Genomic DNA, 22,750 nt, shown 5'->3' on the forward strand with positions numbered 1-22,750 from the left:
CTTCAAAACAGCATTCAAGCACCCTTGCTAACATTACAGAAAGGGTCTTCGGAGAGCAGAACACAGCAGGCTAAATGACAGCGGGAAGAGTAAAGGAGCATGTTGTAACGGTTTGGGCTAAAGTTTGGCAATAAAATAACAATAATAATTACCCAAAGATAATAATAATAACGCTTGCTAAATGCTGGATATAATTAACCAGCCACACACCGGTGGAGCTGGCACTAATGCACCTAAATGCTAGTTGCCATCCGCCATTAAACAGAAGTAAATGTGACCATTCACAAAGCTAATGTGCAATGTAACAGGATGGGAGGTACATGACTTACCTCAGATAAACTTTTATTGGCAGTGAATGACCTTACACTACTTCAGGATGTCATCAAAATCTGTCTTTTGCTAGTGTTTTGATTGAGAAATGGCACTATTAAATATTGTAGGTTTAAAATTTCTGCAGAAAACAGTTTATTTTGTTAACGGTGTCCGCAAAAAAAAACTTTAAAAAATTGTTTAAACTATCTGTACAGAGGGCTTGACCTGTTGCTGACCCAAATTTAGATTCCTTTGTCTATTTTTTTATTATAATAGTCTTAATTTTCTGAAAAAGAATAGTTAAAACCACAACTGAGGAGCAAAGATCAAACTTTATATTGAAAAAAAAAATGATTTGACATATATCATGATAATTTTAGATACTGACAAGTATTAATGTTTTTTTGTGATAAAAGTGTTATTCTTTTAGCCTAAGAAAAAGCATTACGCCAGAAGAAATTGTACTTTTGAAACAGCACGACTGGCATGCAGCTCCTCAGAATCTCCCTGGATGCGATCAGCAAAAAATCTTTCTGCACAAATTCAATTCATTAAAACTCAAAACACGTACATTTTTATCCTAACACACTGTACAGATTAACTTAGGGATGACTGGATATTTAACTCTTCTAGCCTGTTGTACTCGTTCGATTACTGTTGCTGCTGAAGAGTGCCACTGCTACAGGCAAACTATTATGTGGACAATTTGCCTAAGTGTTTCTGTTAAACTTTATTAAACAGGGCAAGACTGACTGCCAAGAGTCACATGGCTGGGATGTGATACTGGTGGCCTAATGGGAAACATGCTGCTGCCACACAGTCTTTAATTACAGGCAAAGCCCTCTGACAGACCCTTGTGTGACCTGTCTAATTCTCTACAGCAGGCACACACATGCTCATTCAATGAAGGCTACACTAATAGTAATACTTGACAGGCAGATGGAATCAATATAATTACCCTACATGATAGAGGCTCTGTGGCAAGACAATCTGTATTAATGATAGAAAAATCTATCATGCTCACTCTGTATCCCAAGGTCCTCAATCATGTGCTCACTCTCTCCCTCCTTTCAAGCCTAATTTATGATTCTAAGAAAACCATTAGCACCAAGCCACACAGAGACTGGCACTGTCACAGTGGTTGCAGATATGCAGAGCCGTGCACAGCCTCGGGAATCAGAGTACACAGCGGGTACTGCAGACAACACACAAGCTTGAGCGGCTCGAAGAGTTACAGAATGTCACCTGATTGCTCTGCTGCAAACGTACACAGAAATACACACATTTACTATAGCATGACAGCACTACTGCACATGCTGTAGACACTTAAATAAAGACCGAATCACTACACCAAGGGATTTCGAAATGTACAACTTTAACACACACAAGGACAAACAATTCTCAGATGTTTGTTGTTAATGCTGTGGAGTGGAGTGCATGTCTCCACATAGCCGTAGCCGTCCAAAATTGTTTTTCAGGGGTAGCTGGTGAAGCTTGAAAAACTCTTTACGTATGCGGCCAGCGGCTAATGGTGCGGAATGCAAGTCGTTATAGTTATAATCATTTTGCAACCACACAACAGGTATTGTACACCCCTAACAAATGGATGAATATGTGTTTAATTTATTTAACAAACAATTATATAACATACAATACATGGATTAACATCCCTAACAAGCAATAAATGGCATTTGATAAATTACTTGCCTATATTGCTGTAGTGGATACGTAGATTAATTACGGAGTTAAAATAAACAGCAAATTAGATATACTAATTTTATTTCTTAAAACCTGCAAGATAACAGATGCAGCGTGCCTCATTCTGCTAAATGTAGCAATCCTAATAATGAACTCTGACGAATTAAATTGTGAAACTTCAGCGAGTTGTTGTTTGAAGGGTTTGGCGGTTTAGCTATCTGAGACTGATGCTTATGCTAGCCTGCACCTCGAACAGAGGCAGCTGCTGAGTGTCAGATGGCAGGACGCCAATTAGACATGCCTCCAACAAATAAACCTAACAGTGATGAATTGTGTAAGCAACACTCCCTTGAGTATAAACCCATTTTGGTGCTGCTGGTGGTGGTGGTAAATGGACAGATAAAGTTGGAGTGAAAGTGTTTTTCGTTTCGAGGACATCTGTCCAGCTGAGCAGCTGTTTCCAGCAGCTGGGCTAATGTTAGATACAGTGAACAACACATCACTCCATCACCAGGCCTGCAGATTATTTTATATGAAACCAATCAGACTGCAATCCATTGTGGGGAGATTTCAGTGACAACACGTGTTGAAAGCTTCAGCTATTTTGATTAAATGGCAACTGTAAGATATGTCCAACACATCTGGTCCACTCCAATTAAAACTCCTCTGATGAAGCAGGAAACTGTCCAGATGTTTGCGATAGGTAATAGTTTGGATTTTGTCAGGCCAGTTGTTGAAGAGTGACAGACAGGAGCTCCACTTTATTATTTTATTTAGTTTATCATTTAAGTAACTTGGTGTTTACTTGAGCTGCTCTTTAAACTCCTAATATAGCTTGGTCTGATTTTGCATTGAAAATAGTTCATGTCAGTGGTGAAAACATTTAATGGATTAACTGATAATCAATTGTTTGACTTTGTTTGGTTGACTACTGGAAAAGAAAACATTTATTAAAAATATATGCAGACATTTTGTTGCTACCTGTGAGCCTCCCGTAGAAAGTGCAACCTTTAAGAAAATACCACTGAGGTTACTCCTCACCTGTTTGTTTTTATTTTATTTTATTTTTTATAAAGCTCAAGCACAGGAAAGCTCAAATAAATATGATATCAAAAAGCCAGATTGCAAGGTCGTACGATGATCTGTTTCTTACAAGCAGCCCCAACCTGTTCATGAACTGTAAGCCTGACACAGTCTGTTTTTTGTTATTTCTGGTCGGCTCAGATTCAGTTGTTGAGTGTTGAGAGATAACATGCATCAAGATTTCAGGAGTTCTCTTCAGAGTGACAAATATTTGTATCGCATGCTCTGACAGTCAAGAGAAATAAGCTGGAAGTGTGTTGCGTTATTATGACAACCGGCAAACGTGAGCTGTCATGTCATTAGTGGCACATAATCGCATATTTAACACGTTTTTTTAACATGTTGATTTTGTTGTTTATTTCCTCACTATTTCATCTGTGAAACACACTCAGAAAGTAAACGTTTTGCTTCCAGGACATGCTCTGGACCACTACAGTTCCTTCCATCATTAAAAATCCTACAAGGCATGCAAAACCTGAGAGTGCATCCTGGCAAGGTAAATCAGCAGGCATCCCACTTTTAGTGTTCTGCTCCATATTTAATCTTGGTGCTTTAAGCTCACACACACAAAACACCCCTACCTGTGAGCATTTTTTTGCAAACACACCCAACAAATTTTATTGGCTTTTTGACTGATCTTTTGATGCCAGTTGAACCTGTATACTGTAACAACAACTTGTTTAAATGTGACATTTAATAATGAGCACTCAGTTGTTGAATTATCACTGTCAGCGGGTCAAAGAAGATTAAATCTGTACCACAGTGGATAAAGAAACCACATTGTTCCAAGGCAAATTATTGGAAATGTGATGAAAAGTCTTGTTACTTTTCCAGTCCTTTGTTTCATATGAATGTAAATGAGGCGAGAGTGAACTCATTTCCCAGCTCTCATATCAGCAGGATAAGGGGAACACCTGTTTCATTAGAAACTTACAAAGAGGAAAAACCTTTGGGATTTTCAGATGCATTTCAGGACTTTGTCTTTTCTTCCAGGTTCTCTCTCACACAGCACAGCATTACTTGCCTAACTCATAATTTTCTCTCAAGCAGCAAGAGAAAAAAAACTTTGTGGCTCAATTGAATCCATGTACAAGTGCTGCAGTCAGAGACAAGGGTGAGTATGACATTGGTATTCTGTGGAGACAGACTGAGATGTTATCTCTACGATCATGCGGCTAAAGCCTCTCTGAGGGTTGGAAATGGATCACAGGACCAATTCCATTACATTTCTGACAGTCAATTGTTGAGACTACATTTATCTGCAGTTACTGGCTGACACACCCGACAACTGCCATTTCTATTTTTTTACACTCTGTACACCCATTCGCTGAAAAAGATGCATGCGATAGAATCAACTGATAAAACAGATGTAAGCAGGCAATTCTCAAAAATACTACAGACTCATCAGAGTGAGGTGGAAAAGACTGGTAAGTAAAGCTACCAGGGTTTGAACAGAACTAGCTGTTAAGTAACACTTGAGAAAAGCTTAAAACTAAACAGTTTGTGCGTCTCCCAACAATGTCTACAGGAAAATGTACTTATAGTTGTTTTGAACAGCTGTACTCTAAGGCAGGGCAAAACATGACAATCCTTCAGAATAGATAACAGTGCACAAATCTATATTGTCTAATTCCTAAGGCCTTCATGGTGGTAAACTTGTTTGTTCACAGAAAAAGAGATTGATATAGTGGTGTGAGGAGTGAAAAAAGAGCTTGAGAGACACAATTTGACAGACATCTCCACTGTGTTACATAGAGATGTCTGTCAAATTGTCAGTTAAGTTATCAAAATTATACAGTTGTTAATACCTTCTGTGAAAATTATTTGATTTCAGTTATGAAGCCCAGCTAAAGAAAATGTTTCTGCAAACCTTTCATACATATTGTATACAAACATATATAAAGTGCCGTAATAAGTAAGCTGACTTTTGTCATCAGGAGGTGAAATACCTGCCAAGCTGAAGACAACAATTTCCTAGCCGAGGTGTTTTTAGCAACACATCATGGCATTTCTCATTTTCATTTTTTACTGACACATTGCTGCATTTCCCTGCATTTTTGAGCCATCAGACCCACCCCATCCCTGCTTTTCCAGCAGCTTTCCTGTCACCAAATGTGGGTGTTTTCAGCCAAAACATTACCTTTTCCAAACAAAACCAAATGGTTTTGGTGCCCAAACCTAACCACACCTTTATCACAGTGCTCTTAAGAAACGTCAACTTCTCAATGTATCCACTTAAAATTAATGTACAACAGTAATGTGCATTGAAAATGCAAAAAATGCAAAATTGACACTGACAATCAGCACTGGTGTTAGTGTAAACCTGGCAGAGGAAAAAAACAACCCATCAGTCAGTGGGTGCCACAGCAGATTTTTGATCCCATGCACCTGTCTGTGAGGCTTTCCAGTGCATAAACCTTATAGTGAGTAGACTGCTGACAGTGTAAATATTAGCTATATATTATATAAAGCTAATATTATATATACTATATTATATTAGTTACACCAAGGGAATGTTCTTCATTTTTACAGTAGCTCATACCTGTGTAGAAAGTTACAATGGCTTTTTTCATGGCCGTTGAACATAAGGAATACAGTCAATTTTCTAGTAAAGGGAAGCTGTAACACAGCTTCTGTTCGTCTCACTTGCCGGCTTATGGAGATGAACGTCTTGTATACACACGGCTGAAGTTTTTTAGAATGCAATTTAAGCTTGGGGAAAATTGCTTACAACATATTTACACTTCAATGCTGGTGCAACTCTACAGCCTACTTATCGAAAACTACAGAGACATATTTCCGGTTGACTCCCGGTTGGCAGTTTTCCATAAGATGGCCTTGGAAGCAATCTATATGGGAGATTTCCTGGAAAAAGGTGAACTTGTTTACTACCACAGCATGCCTTTTATCTGTGGTTGCAGGCCTAGACAAACATGCCTTCAAGAAGTAATATTTCAAACATATAGGCCCATTCCTCAGATCGTCTTTATTCTAAATCACATGAGGATAGCGGTACATTATATAATAAATCTCCAGAGGGGTCCCACAAAAGCAAAACAAAACAAGCACCTGCCTTCCGTTATCCACCAAGGAATAAAAAAAACATTGCTCCTTGTTACAACAACGCACAAAGTAATAATTGGCAATTTAAAAAAAAAACAAAAAACAAGAATGCAAAGTGGACAAGGATCTGTGTGGCAGTGACAACCCACGCATAGCTGCTCTACCTCAAAGAATATAGCAAAAACAATGAGGGAAATTAGGATTATTGCTTTTGGAGTTGGGTTAATTTCCACTTTTGCCAGTCTGGTGTATGAGCTTAAAACAAGCTTGGCCGTTAACAGTTCTGCTATCGGTACTGGTGATTTTAAGAAAACATAACATTGTCTTTTGCAGTTTTATCTCAGTAACTCTGTTTCTAATTTGTAACAAGACTAAAACATTCTTCTGGGAGCCATTTTCGCTCTTTAATCCAGAAGAGAGCTCTGTGCGTCGGAGCCTGCAGCCTACTGCATGTAGGAGGGGCAGGGCAAGGTCCGCTCTGCCACACACACTCTCTGTCTCACACGCACATAGGAGCCCTGCTCTCAGTGACACACTCCAAAGTGTGGTTTAACTTATGAAGAGCTGATGCCGACACTGCTCATTGCCATAAGTGCAACAACTCTTTTGAAAGTAAGGGCGAAAACACAAGCGATCTATCAAAACATCTAGAGGAAGTGCATCACCTTCAGGCAGTGAAATGCACAGTTTTCGTCTGCCTAGCATATTATCTTCCGTTATGTATGTATGTCGGTGAGGTGAAAAATAAACCGCTATACTCATTTTGAACAGCAGAGGTGAGTAATCTACTTTTGACTTCACTTGCTTTGCTTGCCACGTCACTACTTGTTCAACGTCCTAAGTCATGTCCGAGACTGGAGACAGCTCGCCAACATAAACAGGCAAAGGCACGACACGACACGACATGACAGGCAAGATTGAAATAGAGGATGCACCCTCAAGTTTCAAATCCAAAGTATAGCAGCATTTGAGCCTCCTTAAGTCAGAAAGTAATACATGCAAGAAGATAACAGAAAAGACAAAAATAGTCTGTAAATATTGCGAGAGAGTGTTGAACTACACAAATAGTACAACTAACATGATGCAACATGTGAGCCGGCATCATGGTGAGGAGCTCCGGTCAGCCCCACCTACGCACGTCCCTCCTTAACGACAACTACACAGCCAAACCACACTGACATACGCATCTGCAACCCTGCTCGCTAAAACAAGTACAAGAGCCAGCGAGAGAGCCCAACTTATCCCCCACGAATGGGAAATGGCCAACTTAGTTCTTCAAACTCGCCCTCTCTGCTTCCAAGAAGAGAAAATGCAGTATTCTGTATAAATTTTGTTTGAAATAACTAATTGAATATTTTTCAGTCATAATTTTTCTGTAATCTCATTTTGTATTTTAAAAAAAATCCTCTGAGAAAAACGTACTGTGAAGCCAGTATTGTGAATCGTTTCGAATAGTGAGTTGTGTGAATCATTAAATCCCTAATGTATGCATTATTGAAAATACAAATATTTCTGAAAAAATAAATTCAACAGGCTACAGTTGCAAGTATTTAGTGTGACCTGTCTTTCCACTTAACATGTCCTGAACTCTCTTGGGAAGAAAATATGATCTGATAATCTTCTGGCTTATTTACACCAGATTGCATTTAAGGCATGTCCAAAGCTCAATATTGATTGTTTGAGCTAACTTTTATTATGGTTGTACAATTTCATGTTTCACACTAATATTGACATCAGTCTGAGGAAGCCATTTGTTCTGACTTTTTGACATTTTTGGTGTTTCAATGCTTTGTACATGTTCTATGTATTCTTTGTTTTGATCTTAATAGAAACACTGAGAAAAAACAGATAGCTATATAGATAGATAGACAGACAGACAGACAGACAGACAGATAGACAGATATGTTATTAATTCAGTTCTTAATTCTTAAAACACTCCAAAAACAACGGATAAGAGGAGTACCATTAAAGTACCAGCTTGATAAGCAGTATCGGGGGTGATGACAGTAGATGACAGACTCAAGCCTCCCTCAGACTGTAACATTTTTGCAATCTTATGAGATTATAGCAAGCTACACTCTGTGACATGGACCTTGATAAACTTTGGTAAGACATCACGTTTGATGTGAAATCACCTACTGAGTCGCAGTTTGAAATTTTTCACACCGGCTGAACCTTAACTGCTGTATTTAATCAATGCCTTTATACATTTCTACAAGAAAAGATATACTATATATAAAATAATATAAAAAATACTATACTATAAAAGTAACTCAGATTAGATGTCTTTCTTTATATTGTCAATATTCTCAAAAGTATGTGCCTTTCACTCTAAACCCCTAAGCTGCCAACCTCTACCACACCATAATTATTTTTCCTCTCATCCACACTCCCCATCCCTCCTCTGGCTGTCTCATACTTCTCCCTCACCACAGCATAAGGCTACTTAACACCATCTTAACTCCAGTGATAAACAACGGACCAGTCATTCCTCTATCAATCAACATCCCTGCATCCCTCCTCTGAGTCTCTGAGGCCCTGCAATTTCCCAGTCCTCTCGGGGTCTGATTTACTCCCATCCTCACTGTCTGTCCAGGCTTATTCTCCGCTCACCGCATCTCTCTTTTCACTACATCTGTGCTGCGTCAGCTTCTCTCCTCCTCTTCTCTGTCTGCACGTTTCTCTGAGAAACACTTCTGTTTTACTTCTCCCAGCCCACGTCTCACACAAACAACCCTCTTTCACACTTGTTTCTCTGTGGAATAAGCATGAATTCTTCTGAAATTATAGTAAAAATGAAAGTCCCCCTGCATCTGGGAATTGCTCATGCATATTTAATAGCACCGTAAATATCAATCTGACAAAAAAAATCTAATAACAAAAAGGAAATTAAGCAACACAGAGGATATCCTGTGCATATTATGAATAAGTTGCCCTCAAAAGACTTCATAATCGCTGCTTAATGCAAAAAAAAACTTGAAAACGGATGTCACACAAACAGTACCATTAAATGCTACCTTGGGCTGCTCATACTGCACCATGCCTCCTCCATTAGATGTTAAAAAAATTACTGGGATGAAAAACGCCAAAAACAATCATCAATTTACTATTTGAAAGAAAGTAGTTTTAGCCCGCAGCCGCTGTCTCAAAAGAATCAAATTAACTAAAACTTCTGATATTACATTTCTCAGCCAATTTAATCACGGCAGTACACGGGGAAAAAAGAGCGAGAAAGAAAAGACAACATCAAGTAATTGGAAAAACTATATCTTAGTGGAGGATTTTCTACAGCAAGCACACTGCTTTTCTGCCTCTTCAGCACAACCCGGTGTATGAGGGACAACATCAGAATCCTGTCGAAAACCTCGCTGTGTTCATCACTCTCACTGATGCTAATGCTCAAGTTCTTTTTTTCTGCTTTTTTAAGGGCTGTAACTAAAATGCCTTGTCTGCATGCTTACACTGCGATCTTTGCGAGGACCAATTTCAGTTATAAATCATTTTAGTGAGGACATTTTGGCACGGTTGGGACAGATTAAGGTTAGAACTAGGTTAGGTTAAGTTGTGATGGTAAAAGGTACTACACCTTCAAATACATAAGAGATAAGAGAGATGAGAGAATTCAGCAAACTTTTAAATTTGAGCAGACACATACAAGCTTATTTTCAGAAGAAACCAGCATTTTTACACACTTCAGTGTTTTGTTGAAAGAAATCCCCACACCATATGCTAACAAGAATCTGCGATTTTGTGTACAAAAATTATCTCAGTTTGGAGATATTGGCCCTGGAGATATCTCATCTTCTCACGAATGTAAAGGAACTAGATGGCACTTGGCAAAATGGCAAAATAATACATTTGAAAAACTCAACAGTAATGTCTCTTTCCAGAAATCATGATCCAGTTTCTCAAGATAATCCACAAACCTTGTTGTGAGCTGTTTCAAGTAGGAACTATTTTCTTTCTACCGAACTACACCCGCCAATCACTGCGCTGACGGAAATATGCAACTTCTCATGGACGAGAGGCTTGTGCTTGTAACAGCAAGAGATGTAAACATTAATGGCGTCTCATGCTGCATCATCTTTATTACTTTCTGACTTAAGGAAGCTCAAATTCGCCAAGCTTCTGAAATGAAACTGAAGGGTGCATCTTCGATTTCACTATAGCCTGTCATGGAGCCTTTGCTTCGTCTTATTTACGCTGGCGAGTTGGCTTTAGTCTCGGACGTGATGTAGGACGTTGAACATGTAGTGATTTGACATGTCGAGCAAGCGAAGGCATAAGGAGTTTTTGCCCTCTGCTGTTCAAAAAAAGTATCGCAGTTGATTTTTCATTTCATCAATTTGAATCTCACATATTTTTTATCGATTTTTAACTGCCTCACGATGCATCATTACATCCCTATGTAATACAGTGATACGTCCCGAGCCTGGGTGCTAGTTGAGATAGTAGTAAATGCACGCGTCCGTTCTGTGCTGTGGTACAGTTGGTGGTTGTAGTTCAGTAGAAAGAAAATAGTTCCTACATGAAAACTGCTCATCACAATGTCTGTGGATTATCTTGAGTGACCGGGTCATCATTTCTTGATAGAAACATTGCTATTTTTGAGTTTTTTATCATACTTTTTTGGCGCTTTGAGCACCACATTTAAAGTATCATCTAGTTCCACCATATTACAGAGAAGGCAGACATCTCTGCAGCCGATATCTCCAACACAACTCACACCAAAACATTCTAGATTAATAAATAGCATTAAAGGTAAGAGGAAAAATATGTTTTATGATTTTAAGGTTAGCGTCAGAAGCTAGGGAATGTATTATGCCAATAACAGTCCTAACAAGTATAGGAAGACAATCATGCGAGTGTGCTGCATGTATGTGATTGTGTGTGTGAACTGTTGCCAGGGGACTAATTAAGTCTAATTTTAACAAAAGCTCAATTTCCATGAAATTACATGTATCAGTGTTTAATGTGACAATGACGCACACATTATGACGGCAATGCTTAACACAAATTAGTTTGTTTTTTTTTACTCCATTTCCCTTTAACTTTTTCACTTGGGCTTGCAAAGCCCAAAGGCAAAGTGAAGCTTTTTCAGGACCCCCTGATGCAATAATGACATTACAGTGATCTTGTTTCCTCTTCCTGTTGTTTACTTGACTAATGTTTGCAGTAACGATCATATTTAGAGACAGAGAGGCTGGAAAAGCCTCATTTAAAATTAATTTGTGTCAAACTAAATGACAACAAGTAGCGCATGTTGTCATTTGTTGACACAGCTTCTAGGCAGGTAATGATTTGTAAATAGAGACTTAGCTGATGATCACTGTTACAATGTTGGTATTAATATGATGAAAAAATATTTCTGTGATTTAACAGGATTGGATATGCTCTTTGATTCAGAATGACATCACTGACTTTATTTGATTCAGATGTTTTAGTACCTCGTGAATCAGCACAAGCCCATGTCACTTGTAAAAGTAATATTGTGTCTGCTATAAATGTGTGACAGGAGACTCATTTTGTGACAGTACTCCAGTGCTCCTTAGACAGGCCAATTAGACTGTATGGAATAATTCTTTATGATAGATCTATGTGGGGGTGGACAACACTACAAGGAACATTTAGAACATAATAAAATCTAACACAGCAACCCTGCAGTACACATTACTATGGTCCCATCGTTTTAATATCTGCCTGTTATCCCCTTGAAGGGCCCAAAGGCAATCCCCATGCTTTCCTGAGTTATTTAACTTATTTTGATCGAAATTACTTGACTGTGACCCTCTGTGACTGTGAAGGCCAATGCACAAGATTCACACAATTTTAGAAATCATCAAACTTTTCAGTGCCCTGTATTGAAGTATCTGTAATTGTTACATTTGTTCACTCGTTTGGCAGGTGTTTACTTTTCATTTTTGCCTGACTGGTTTTCAATTTGCCCCAACAAGACTGTCCTTCTAGACTGATGTAAAAAGGGAAAAAGTTACACAAAGACCTGCTGGACAGCATAATGATGCTGCACAAATACACAAAGATAAGCAAAAGCCATATATCTGCCCTGTTTGTTGTTCGTTGGGTTGTTTTTTTTTGCCGTGTTTCCTCATCTAAAGAAGACACTGATGATCGTTCTGAACCTGCCAGCACTGGCTTAGGAACTAAGGGACTGATTAATCAATCAATCAATTAATCCATCAATCTTTCCCAGCTAATGCAGGTGCTGGTCATAATGGCAGCAGGTCCTTTTTCCAAGCTAGAGATGGGTACTGGACCTCGTATTAAACTGGTCCCATGGCTAAGTTAATAAAGACTGTAGTATTTATGGAAACTGATCATTTCCAAGGTTAACAATTCTACTGAAAATATTGGAAAAATTAAGAAGATATGTTTCTTCTTTATTTAGGGTACTGTGCAAAAGTCTTAGGCCACCTTAAACTTTGCTATTATAGCAAGGTTATAATGATCATACATATATTTTTTTCTTAATAGTCTCTTACTAAAATACAACAAGGACATATAGGAAATGTGTATACAATATTAAAAATGCATATCTTCAGAAAAAAAAACATCTTCAACAGGCTGAAATTCCAAGTATTTAGTGTGACCTCCCTTTCCACATGCATTTCTTGACTCTCTTGGGCAGACAACATGGGATTTAGGAGACTAATCTTCTGGTGTATTTACACCAGGTTGCATTCAAGACATGTCCAAAGCTCAATATTGATTGGAAGGGTGGCAGCCAAGAAACCACTTTTTTTGGAAGGGAAACACGGCTGGTTCTTTAGATTGTGTGGCTTAAAAAAGTGGGTGATATGGTGAAAAAAAAACAAAATCACAATATTTTGACCACATACCTCTATATCAATACTGCAACAATATTGTAGGGTTTACTATTGGTGCTTTCTTACAATATCTAAACAATTAGATTTTTTTTAAAAAGTATATGTAAATTTATTATATGTAAATGATGACTAAGTGGGGCAACAGCAAGTAATACTACAGCTAGAACCATCTGGCATGTTCAAAAAAATCCCTTCAGTGCAATGCATTCTTTAAAAACAGAAAAAGACAACAATTACAATATAATCATATTAAAAAACTAAAATAATATATAGTCTACTATCATGGTAATATAGGAATATTGCCCGGTCCTAGTTCAGCCCTATACTATAGTCTTTTTTTCTTCACTATGTCGCCATGCTTTCCGTTATTTTCCTCTTGAGTGCTGGGAAACTAACCTTTCACCCCACAGTAGCGTGATTAGAGGAAAACAGACACTAGGCTGAAAAAAGCAACCGTCAACTTAACAGAGACAAAAAACAGTCTCTGGGGTTGGACATGACACTTACCACAATGCCATTAGTACACTCACACAAGTATCCACTTAAACATGCACACATACACAAAGCTGAGAGTCCTGTGGAGCAGCTGATTAATGTCATGGGAATATAGCAAAAATGTCCCCAAAAAAGAATAACATGGCAATGCAGGGGCAGCAAATAATTGTTTTGTGGATGAACATTGGTGAAAGAATATACATAAAATCATAACTGGATCATGTGCTTATAGTCTACAGTAAAATTGTTTTATTATATTTCTGGTTAAGTAGAGACAACAGCTGTGACTAGAGACTAGTGGAGGTCTGCTCTATTATCCAGCAATAAATAAGGGCAAAGAAGCCTAAACTATTTTACTCTCATCAATTATGTTAGCTACAACTAAGGTTAACAATGTAAAGGAAACATGTATCCTCATACTGACCTTTAACTATATTCTGTGAGAATTGCTGAGTATAAGAATAGCTTTTTAAATTTGAAATCTACTCCTTTGTCAGGAGTAAATGTATTGTGTGTATTTTGTGCCTAGCATCAGCTGATCTTGGTAGCTGGATAATTTCTAAAAAAAAATATATATATATATAAGTGCACCTCTGCACTGACACAAAGCCTTGGAGTTGGCTGAATGAATGAGAAAAACATGACATACGCTCTATAATGCAGCCCAATATAGATACATACATGTAACAGTAAAGCAAAGAGTGTCTTTTTGTGTGTGAATGTGTGTGTTTGACCTTTGCGTATCTTGAGAACCATTCATCTGATCTACTTCACACTTGGCTGGTTTCTGACTTCCAGTAGCCAGGACATGGGTGTGTTTTTCAGGGGTGGATTTAGCAAACGTCGTCTTGCTTTACTTTTCACCCTTTCTCTAACTGGGAGTGTTGGTATTGGCAGTGGTAGAGTAAGTATTCAAACCTTTTTTTTCCTTCAGTAAAACTATTAATGATTAATAGAAAAGCTATTAGTACTACACATTTAAAGTCCTGCATTAAAATTTTTGAGTGAATTTAAAGTGAAGAGTATATCCACCATGTACTTAAATTTACTCAACATCTGTTTAAGGCAAAGCTTTCAATTCTAATTCAATGCTGGATGGTTAATGAAAAATAATGCATCATATTTTAACTATTATATTTACAAGCAAAAGCTGAATCTGCAATGTAATAGTGACATGTCTCTGTCAGGTAAATTAAGTCATACAAAGTTTTTACTTTGAAGAACAAGGAGAAGCATGTAAATGGTGTACTGTTGAGTTGTATATTTTTGAAGTGCTTTGGGAGCCTTTTGTATGTTATTTCAGTGTACAATGGCAAAATAATTTGATAGTTTACGAATCTAAACATCATATTAAATCTATAGCTCTTTAGGGCTCAGGTGTATAGCTCAACGCCCAAGGAAGCGCAGTGTTGAGTGTGAAATTGTTTGAGTAGTTCTAAAGAAAGATGTAAGTAGCAAAACCACAGGCTAAGCAATTGGCCCATTCAGAGCAGGAATGTGTTGAACAGGCACTGCACTAGTATGACTAAAATAAAGACAATAATGAAATCATAAAGGTTTCTTAACTGTGAAAATGCATGAGTGCAAGTTTGATCCAAGCGAAAAAAAAAGAAGATTGCAAATTACAACCCAACCACCCAAGAGTTTTGGGAACACTGTATAAATGAAAAGTTGACCCATGGGAATCATTTTTAATCACATAAAAATAATAGCTAATTCGCTTCCCCCAGCACCGAATCAGATAAACCACTCTAATGGCAGGCCTGCTCTCTGAGATCAAGCCAAACAATTTATCAGTGTTATGCGTAAACATCCTCGCATATGCACTCCAGCTCCCAAGTGGCCAGCATAGTGTGAGAAGGGGAGAGGTTGAGACAGCTTCCACAGCGACAGAAACAGGGAGTGAAAGAGAGAAGAAAGGACGACAAATTGATAAATGGAAAAGAGTGATGTTAGAAGAGGACACTGAAATTGAAAATGCAAACAGGGAGGTAGAATGAGCGACATTACAAAAACACCACTAGAGTGTTGATTTGGTAGAGGTATGAAGCCGCTCATGCACTATTAAAAAGCAGACTCCTGCAGGGATATTGAAACAAATAAACACTCCACAAGCCTCTCCACATCATGCAGATGTGATGGTTCTGCAGGCACTACAATGTGAAGTGGCAAAAACAATGCACAAACAAAGCACCACAAAGGACTAAGGTGCACAGAGGCCACCAGTGTGGAAGTGAATTTACGTCAGCAAGTCCTTGACGCACTACCGATTTTGCTCCTCTGAAATGCACTCTCAGCTCATGAAAGCTGAGGGATGTACATATAACCATGTTGTTGATGAGAAGAATGCTATGCTCATGCAACAAACGCTATGACATGTGAGGGCTTATGTACATGCAGTGTTATTTACCACCTAAAAAATGTGAGGTTAGAGCTGGGCGTTACTCTTGTGTCAACATTCACACTGAGGACTCTGAGGCAGGTTGTGACTGGCATTGAGAACAATTATAATTTTGAGAACAAAAATTGGCTTTTCATACAGAAATAAGGATTGTTTCCCCATTTTACACAGAAAAAGAATTGTTCAATCAGTTTTTTTAAACCTGTTTTAGATTATGGAGATATACCAATCAGAACTGAACATGGAAAATGTCATTCTCTTACAGTGCACCATATACATGGAATAATCTGCAAAGGAACTTAAATATTGAAACCTTCCACCATTACAGCAGTTCAAATGCCCTTTTTCAGATCTTGTTTTGAGTGTAAGCATTTTTAATTATACTTCTACACCATAACATGTTTGCCATTCTGTATTTTTATTTTTGGCTATTTACATTGCTATTATTGCTTGTTGTTTTGAATGATTTTATCTCTATTTTAACTGTTATTTGTTTACTTGTTGATTGTTTTTTATATCTATGTTCATGCTTGGCATGACTTAAAATTAAGGTCTCCCTCATTTGATTTCCCAAGTCTGAAATAAAGGTTTGAATGACGGAATGAATTGCTCAGTGACCATAACCAGCACCATAGCCTATTTAACAGAATTCCTGAGTTCGTAGCTGATCTTCCTCCAGATCTTGCATATAGAATATATAACATGTTATTGACTTGGGCACAGCTATCACATTAACTTTTGACAATAGAAAGGGACAACTTAAATCCAAATGCTTAAATTATGCCAGAGTCAGACTACACAATATCAGCAATATCACAATTATAGCCCAACATGGTCTCCACTTGAACTGTGGATGACAACAAGTGTCATGTGTGATAAAGGTCTGTTTTATCCCATGTAGTGTTTCATAGTATTCCACAACGGGCACTGCATCGAGGACATCTCACAATGTCCTGACAGAAAAACTAGCATGTCAGATTTCTTTTTGTCTTCCCCGACTCCTTCCATCAAAGCTGTTACTTTGACTAATAGGACCACAGAGTGATCTGCTACCTTAGACAACAGTATGAGAACAACACCCCAGCCTTTCTGATATTTCCCATGAGGGCCAAGCGCGAAATTCTGACGTGAAATAGCAGAGGCACTAGCAACCTGGTGACTACTGCCTTTAGCTTTAAAATAGCAAAGAATGCTCATTCTTCATAATGGAGAAGGCTCAATTAGACAAACATACAACAAAATTGACAAGTAGTGGTTGAGTGGGTATCAGCGCTTATCTCTAATTCTCTCTATATTTTTCTTTTTGTAACAGTCCTGTGCAATGATGCATTTAATGCATAAGACCATTATGTTATCTCAAGAGCTTCGGTATCCATTTGAAATGAAATATCCTTATGGTTTCAACAGAGAGAATCCCTCTATTTTCTAATAAGGCTTTTATTGTGAAACATCTGCAGGAACTTTAAACCTAGAGACAGTGACTTGCACATTTCTTCATGCAGCACTGGTGACTCATATTACTTTGATACAAAAACAGTTTGCCTTGGACATGAACACTCATAGTGACTAAAATAATAATAATAATAACAATTAAAACAGGACAAGTATAATCCGATGACATTATGCACATCGTGAAAGACAACATACATCTACTCTGACATGTCTGTCAGGCCAAGTCAGGGCAAGATTTTTGACTCCATAATCACCTAAACTGACACAATGACAAAAATGCCAAAACATACAAACATATTATATAGTCTGAACCCTGCATTAAGGGATAAAAAAATTAACAAAAAGAGATCCACCGAGCCAATTCTAAGGAATGTTATTAGTATCTCAGTCCTTTCAAAATCTTTAGTTTGTGCAGCCTGAAAGCTTGGTTTGACATTTCACAACTGAAAAATGAACTCTGGGTTCTCTAGTGGACAAACTGTGTAACTCTATCACTATTTCTAAATTATCACAAATATTTCTTTGGTATTTCACATGGCTTATTAACAACATGTACAACATGTACTGATATTTCTGTATCTGCAATGAGCTAGTAACAGCCAATATATCATCCTGGTCATGATTTGCACATGATCAAATGAAATAAGAAACAGATTGGGGGGGGTCATGGCACATGGTGAAAGTGGTGGTTTGGGGTGTGAAGATAAAGAGATACTTATAGATACATCTGCACCCACAAGACCGTAGATGCCCACCCACTGTCTCCTGGCAAGCAAAAGTGTGACACAATGAGCAGCTGAGAAAGAGAATGCCAGCTTTGTGTGAGAGCATATGCTTGAGGAGATTTAAAAAGAGGGCAGAAGTGAAGAGAGAGGAAGAGAATGCAGACAGTCTCCCTCAAGCCTGTTCCTGTGGTTCTGCAGTGGCACCTCAGGAAGAGGACAGAGAGAAATTGGGGGTAGAGTGTCAGTTGACTGTGGTGCACAGACAGAGCGAGCTACAGTCAGCTATTTGATTCAGCTCTCAGCTGCAATCATTCATTTGAAGTCATAGCAACATTTGCATATATTTATTTATTTATTTTTTTAGTGTCACATTGTGATTTTTGACCTTATCCGAATCTTCTATTGATAGCAAAGCATCTGAGCACTTTTTGTCATAGTTTATTGTGTTTTGTCTTCCGTCAGTGTGTGTTATAATTTTGAATTGTATCAGGATGGATGCCTCCGCACAACAAATCAACAAAGTAACTTGAACCTGTTGCTCTTTGAGTTCGTGGTGGCTGCACGGATTGTAGACAATACGAAAATGCAAAAGTACAGCCTGTAGTTCGAGCAACAGCCCGAGAGCCAGCAAATCTCTGATAACTGATAACAAGTTTCCCCTTGGGGGAGGGAGGGATATCTAGGCACTGGTTAGATGGAAAGAAGTCTACCACAGTTCATCTACACATTGTTTTGATGTAAAGATGGTTGAAAGTTGGCTTTAATAATAAAAATTGAGCACTGAGAACAGAGTCAGCTACAGCAGTTGCAAATACACATCCACATGGACATGCACGGACTAACTAACACGATTCCCTCAAGAGCACTCATGTAGAGGGAGACAGATGCAATCATTGCCCACCAGATACCATGAATTACTGCTTCAGTTCCCTTGACACAAGACACTCACAAGGCACAGCACTTCAAAGAACCACATGCAAACCAAATAGGCTATATCCCAGTTGGTTTAAAAAAAACCTGAAAACTAGGGCTGCATTCATGTTCTCTGTGTACGTAGAAAGAACAGTGAGATCCTGAATGTGCTTCAAGGTTCACCAGAGTTTAGACGGACAATTTTCTTTTCAGAGTAAAGCAGGTGTGATCAGTGTCATAAAGTAGCACAAGAGATATCATTTATGTATGGTAATACCTAATCTCTACACCAATATCTCAACCATCATTCCTTTTGATTTTCACATAGAAACTCTCAGCAGGCCATACTCAAAATTCAAAGGATGTTTTTTTTCCTCCAAGAAAAACACTCCCTGGGATAGTGATGACGGCATACTGTTGCTATGGCCGTTTGTAACATAGCAACTAAAAGTGACTTATTCAGTACATTTTCCATACAACAGCTGTGCTGTGGACCCCGGACCAAGGCCTTGAGAGCAACCCCAAGAGCAGCGGAGCCTCCATACATACACTGGTGGGGATTACAAAGAATGAGCTCACACACACTAAAACACGCACATGTGAGCATGCGAGCAAAGACACAGTGGGCTCATTTGCCATGTTGCTGAGCACTGACTGTTGAATAAAGGAAGACAGATGTTTGTCCTACCTTATTCTGAAGCAGCAGCAGGGCTTGTCTGATGAGGATGACTGGTGTCTAACATTCAGTGCCGTCTTAAAGGAAACAAAGACATGTTAGGTCATCTTAGTGAACAATGTTGAAGCCTTAATTCATAGATCAGTCAAATGACTGATCTATGAATTTGGCCATTCTGAGTTAGGGTCCCAGCAGATGGGATATCCACAGTATGACAATCATCTCCAAAACATTGCAGTTTCAAGGTATCATGGTATTACAGAATTATTATCATTACCAGCGACAATAACTCTTAAAGAAATGAAAACAGAAGGATTTTTTTGTTGAACAAGCGCTTTATTAATACAATTTAAACTTGAAACTATTGTTAATAATGGAAGTATGCCTAATAATTCTACCTTTTGAAAGGTAGGTTCAGAAAGGTTTTTTTTAGTTGATAAAAACAAAGATTCTCTGTCTTATTGCATGTTTTTTTACCCTACACTGTAACAAACTGCTGTAAAAATACAGCAAAATTCTTGACATTAATGTACAGTTTGGTTGTTCTTTTAATACAGTAAAACTCTGTAAATTTTGCTTTTTGGGGAGAATTTTATACTGCCAACCTCACATTCTACTGTAGAACACTGTAATAAATTTAACTGTGATAAACTGTTGAAGTAATTTATGGTAGTGACACTGTAAAATAACCATAGGATGCTGGCAACTGCCGCTGCCAGTAGTTCACTGTAATTTTATGGCAACATTTTTACAGTGAAAATCACTGTAAAAACACGGCAAAATTCTAACAGTAATGTAAAGTTTTCCAAAATCTATTAAAACACTGTAAATCTTGTTGCTTTTTGGGCCACTATAACACTGTAAACCTCACATTCTACTGTAGAATACTGTAATAATTTTAATAGTAATAAACTGTTGAAGTAATTTATGGTAGTGACACTGTAAAATAACAGTGGGATCCTAGCATCGTTTTTTATACCATGTTAGAAATGAAAACCAGTAGACCGCTGCACCCTACTCTGAGTACAACAAGAGAATATCTAAAACAAACACAATTATCATTAAAAAGAGTGTTTGGGTACTTATATGTCTGATCTTATGAGCATTAAGAAATCCCTTCATATTGCAATTTCTAACAAACGTGGTCAGATGAGTGTCTTTGTGGGGGTGGACAAAGAAGGTCATGACATGCACAGGCTTATTTCAGCTTGTGTGAACCATATGTGGCACACATCCCTCCTCTAAGCAAGAAATAAGTATCATCCTAACCATGAGATGAGATGAGAGTGATAAGAATACAGCCTTCAAGTAATGAAAGTGTGGCATCTTCAGCGTGATTAGGTATTCACAACCAGACAAGTCAAATCAGAGGTAATAGGGAAGACATCAGTGCAGCAAGCAAAGACAAATGAGAGAGGAGAGGGATGAGATGTAAGGGGAGGGGGAGAAAACCTCTGACTCAGAGCTCATTTGATTGCAGTGAACCAACTCTTCTCTATCGCATATGACATACTAGTTCACTCCACTGATACCCCACATGACACTCTTTCAACAAACCACTGCAGATGGACATTGCTTTTTACTTTAATAAAATCAATCAATTTCTCTGCCACCTGTTGCTACACACTCCCCCACATATGCGGGCACTTGAAATGTGGATTAGCTCATGTATCAACATTGAGGACACACATTGCAGGCTTCCTCCTCTCCTCTCCATCAGAGGATGAAATGACATGATATCTGATCCTGTCAAAGCTTTAAAACATTACATTAGGCCTCAGCTGCGGTTTCAATTTCTCTCATTTTCACTGTTCCGCCCATTTTATTGAACCTTAACCCACTCATCAAGTGGGTGTTCAGAAAATGTTCTTCTCAAAAAAGAAGTATTGCAAGTGGAATAACCCGTTACTGATTCATTTTAATTTCTTAAAACAAAGTAATGCAGCATTGGTTACTGAAAGAAGGACTCAGCTGATTTTCAACGAGCTCTGTGTCATCACAGTGTGGGCAGTGTGTACAAATGAACAGTGTTTGGCTTCCACCATGCCGTGAGTGCCCAGAAATCCCCGCTTGTTTGCCTGCAGCGATCCACCAAGTGACGTGAAATGCGTCTTTGATCGGCAGAGAGCTCTGCGCTCGTGGTGCGGGGGAGATGCCAAACACCTTTCATCTGCACATACTGCCCACACAGCTATAACACAGAGTTGGCTGAATGTTGACATCCTGATAAGTAGAAATCTTTGGGCATCTGACTTCTAAATGACCTTTTAGCCTTCACTGGGCTACTGCCACAGCAATGACATTACTCAAAGATGCTTATTTTATCATGCATTTTTTTTCTTAAATAAAAATACCAGATACTGCAGCAGATTTGTGCTAATTGAAGAAGGATGTTTGTCCTACCTTATTCTGAAGCAGCAGCAGGGTTTGTCTGATGAGGATGACTGGTGTCTAAAATTCAGCGCCGTCTTAAAGGAAACAAAAGACATGTTAGGAGCCTTATTTTATCATGTTTTTTTTTTGTAAATATAGCTGATACTGCAGTACACTTGTACCAACTGACAATCATATCAACTATTGAAAACTGAGGTTATTACAGATTGCTAATGGCCGTGCCTATGTTTTTTTAAATCTAAAATGTTTTTATGAATTGTGTCCTTTTCCAAAATCAACTAGTAACTTCCTAGGGTAATTGTGTGTTCTACATTTTGAACTGGAATTTAATATTTAACAGTCTGAGCTTTGATCCCTGTCAGAGCCTTTGAACAGACAACAAGATATGGGGCTCCACTGTCACAGCATCAGTTATCACTCATCTCTGTTTGCCTTTAACTAATACAAACTGCTGTGAAGACATATTTTAGAGGAAAAATAGAACATAATGTTAATCAGTGTGAGCCATGCTGCTTTTTGACTTAGTTTTTTTTAATCCATCAAAGAAGATACATGCTCCTGACATGTTTGTGCTTTGTTGTGAGGGAAGTTAAGGATGGATGTAAGGGTGGACTAAAAATCATGTCTCAGTATTTTAAGGCTGAATGGCAACACCACACACACACACACACACACACACACACACACACACACA

At 38.3% G+C, this 22,750-nt stretch overlaps 1 protein-coding gene across 2 annotated transcripts in view; it reads right to left on the minus strand.

Moving 5' to 3' along the window:
- gpat2 (glycerol-3-phosphate acyltransferase 2, mitochondrial) overlaps positions 1-22,750 on the minus strand; it is a 150,218-nt gene that overhangs the window by 118,723 nt on the left and 8,745 nt on the right. For both annotated transcript variants that reach the window (XM_088076577.1, XM_042488786.2), the window contains exons 2-3: positions 22,066-22,130; positions 19,675-19,739 (exon numbers count right to left, since the gene is read on the minus strand). The gene's annotated coding sequence lies outside the window, so the exon portion shown is untranslated. The remainder of the gene's footprint in view (positions 1-19,674; positions 19,740-22,065; positions 22,131-22,750) is intronic.

Source organism: Plectropomus leopardus, chromosome 4 (genome assembly GCF_026936395.1).
Source record: "Plectropomus leopardus strain MGB_pleo_1.0 chromosome 4, ASM2693639v1, whole genome shotgun sequence".
Lineage (NCBI taxonomy): Eukaryota > Metazoa > Chordata > Actinopteri > Perciformes > Serranidae > Plectropomus > Plectropomus leopardus.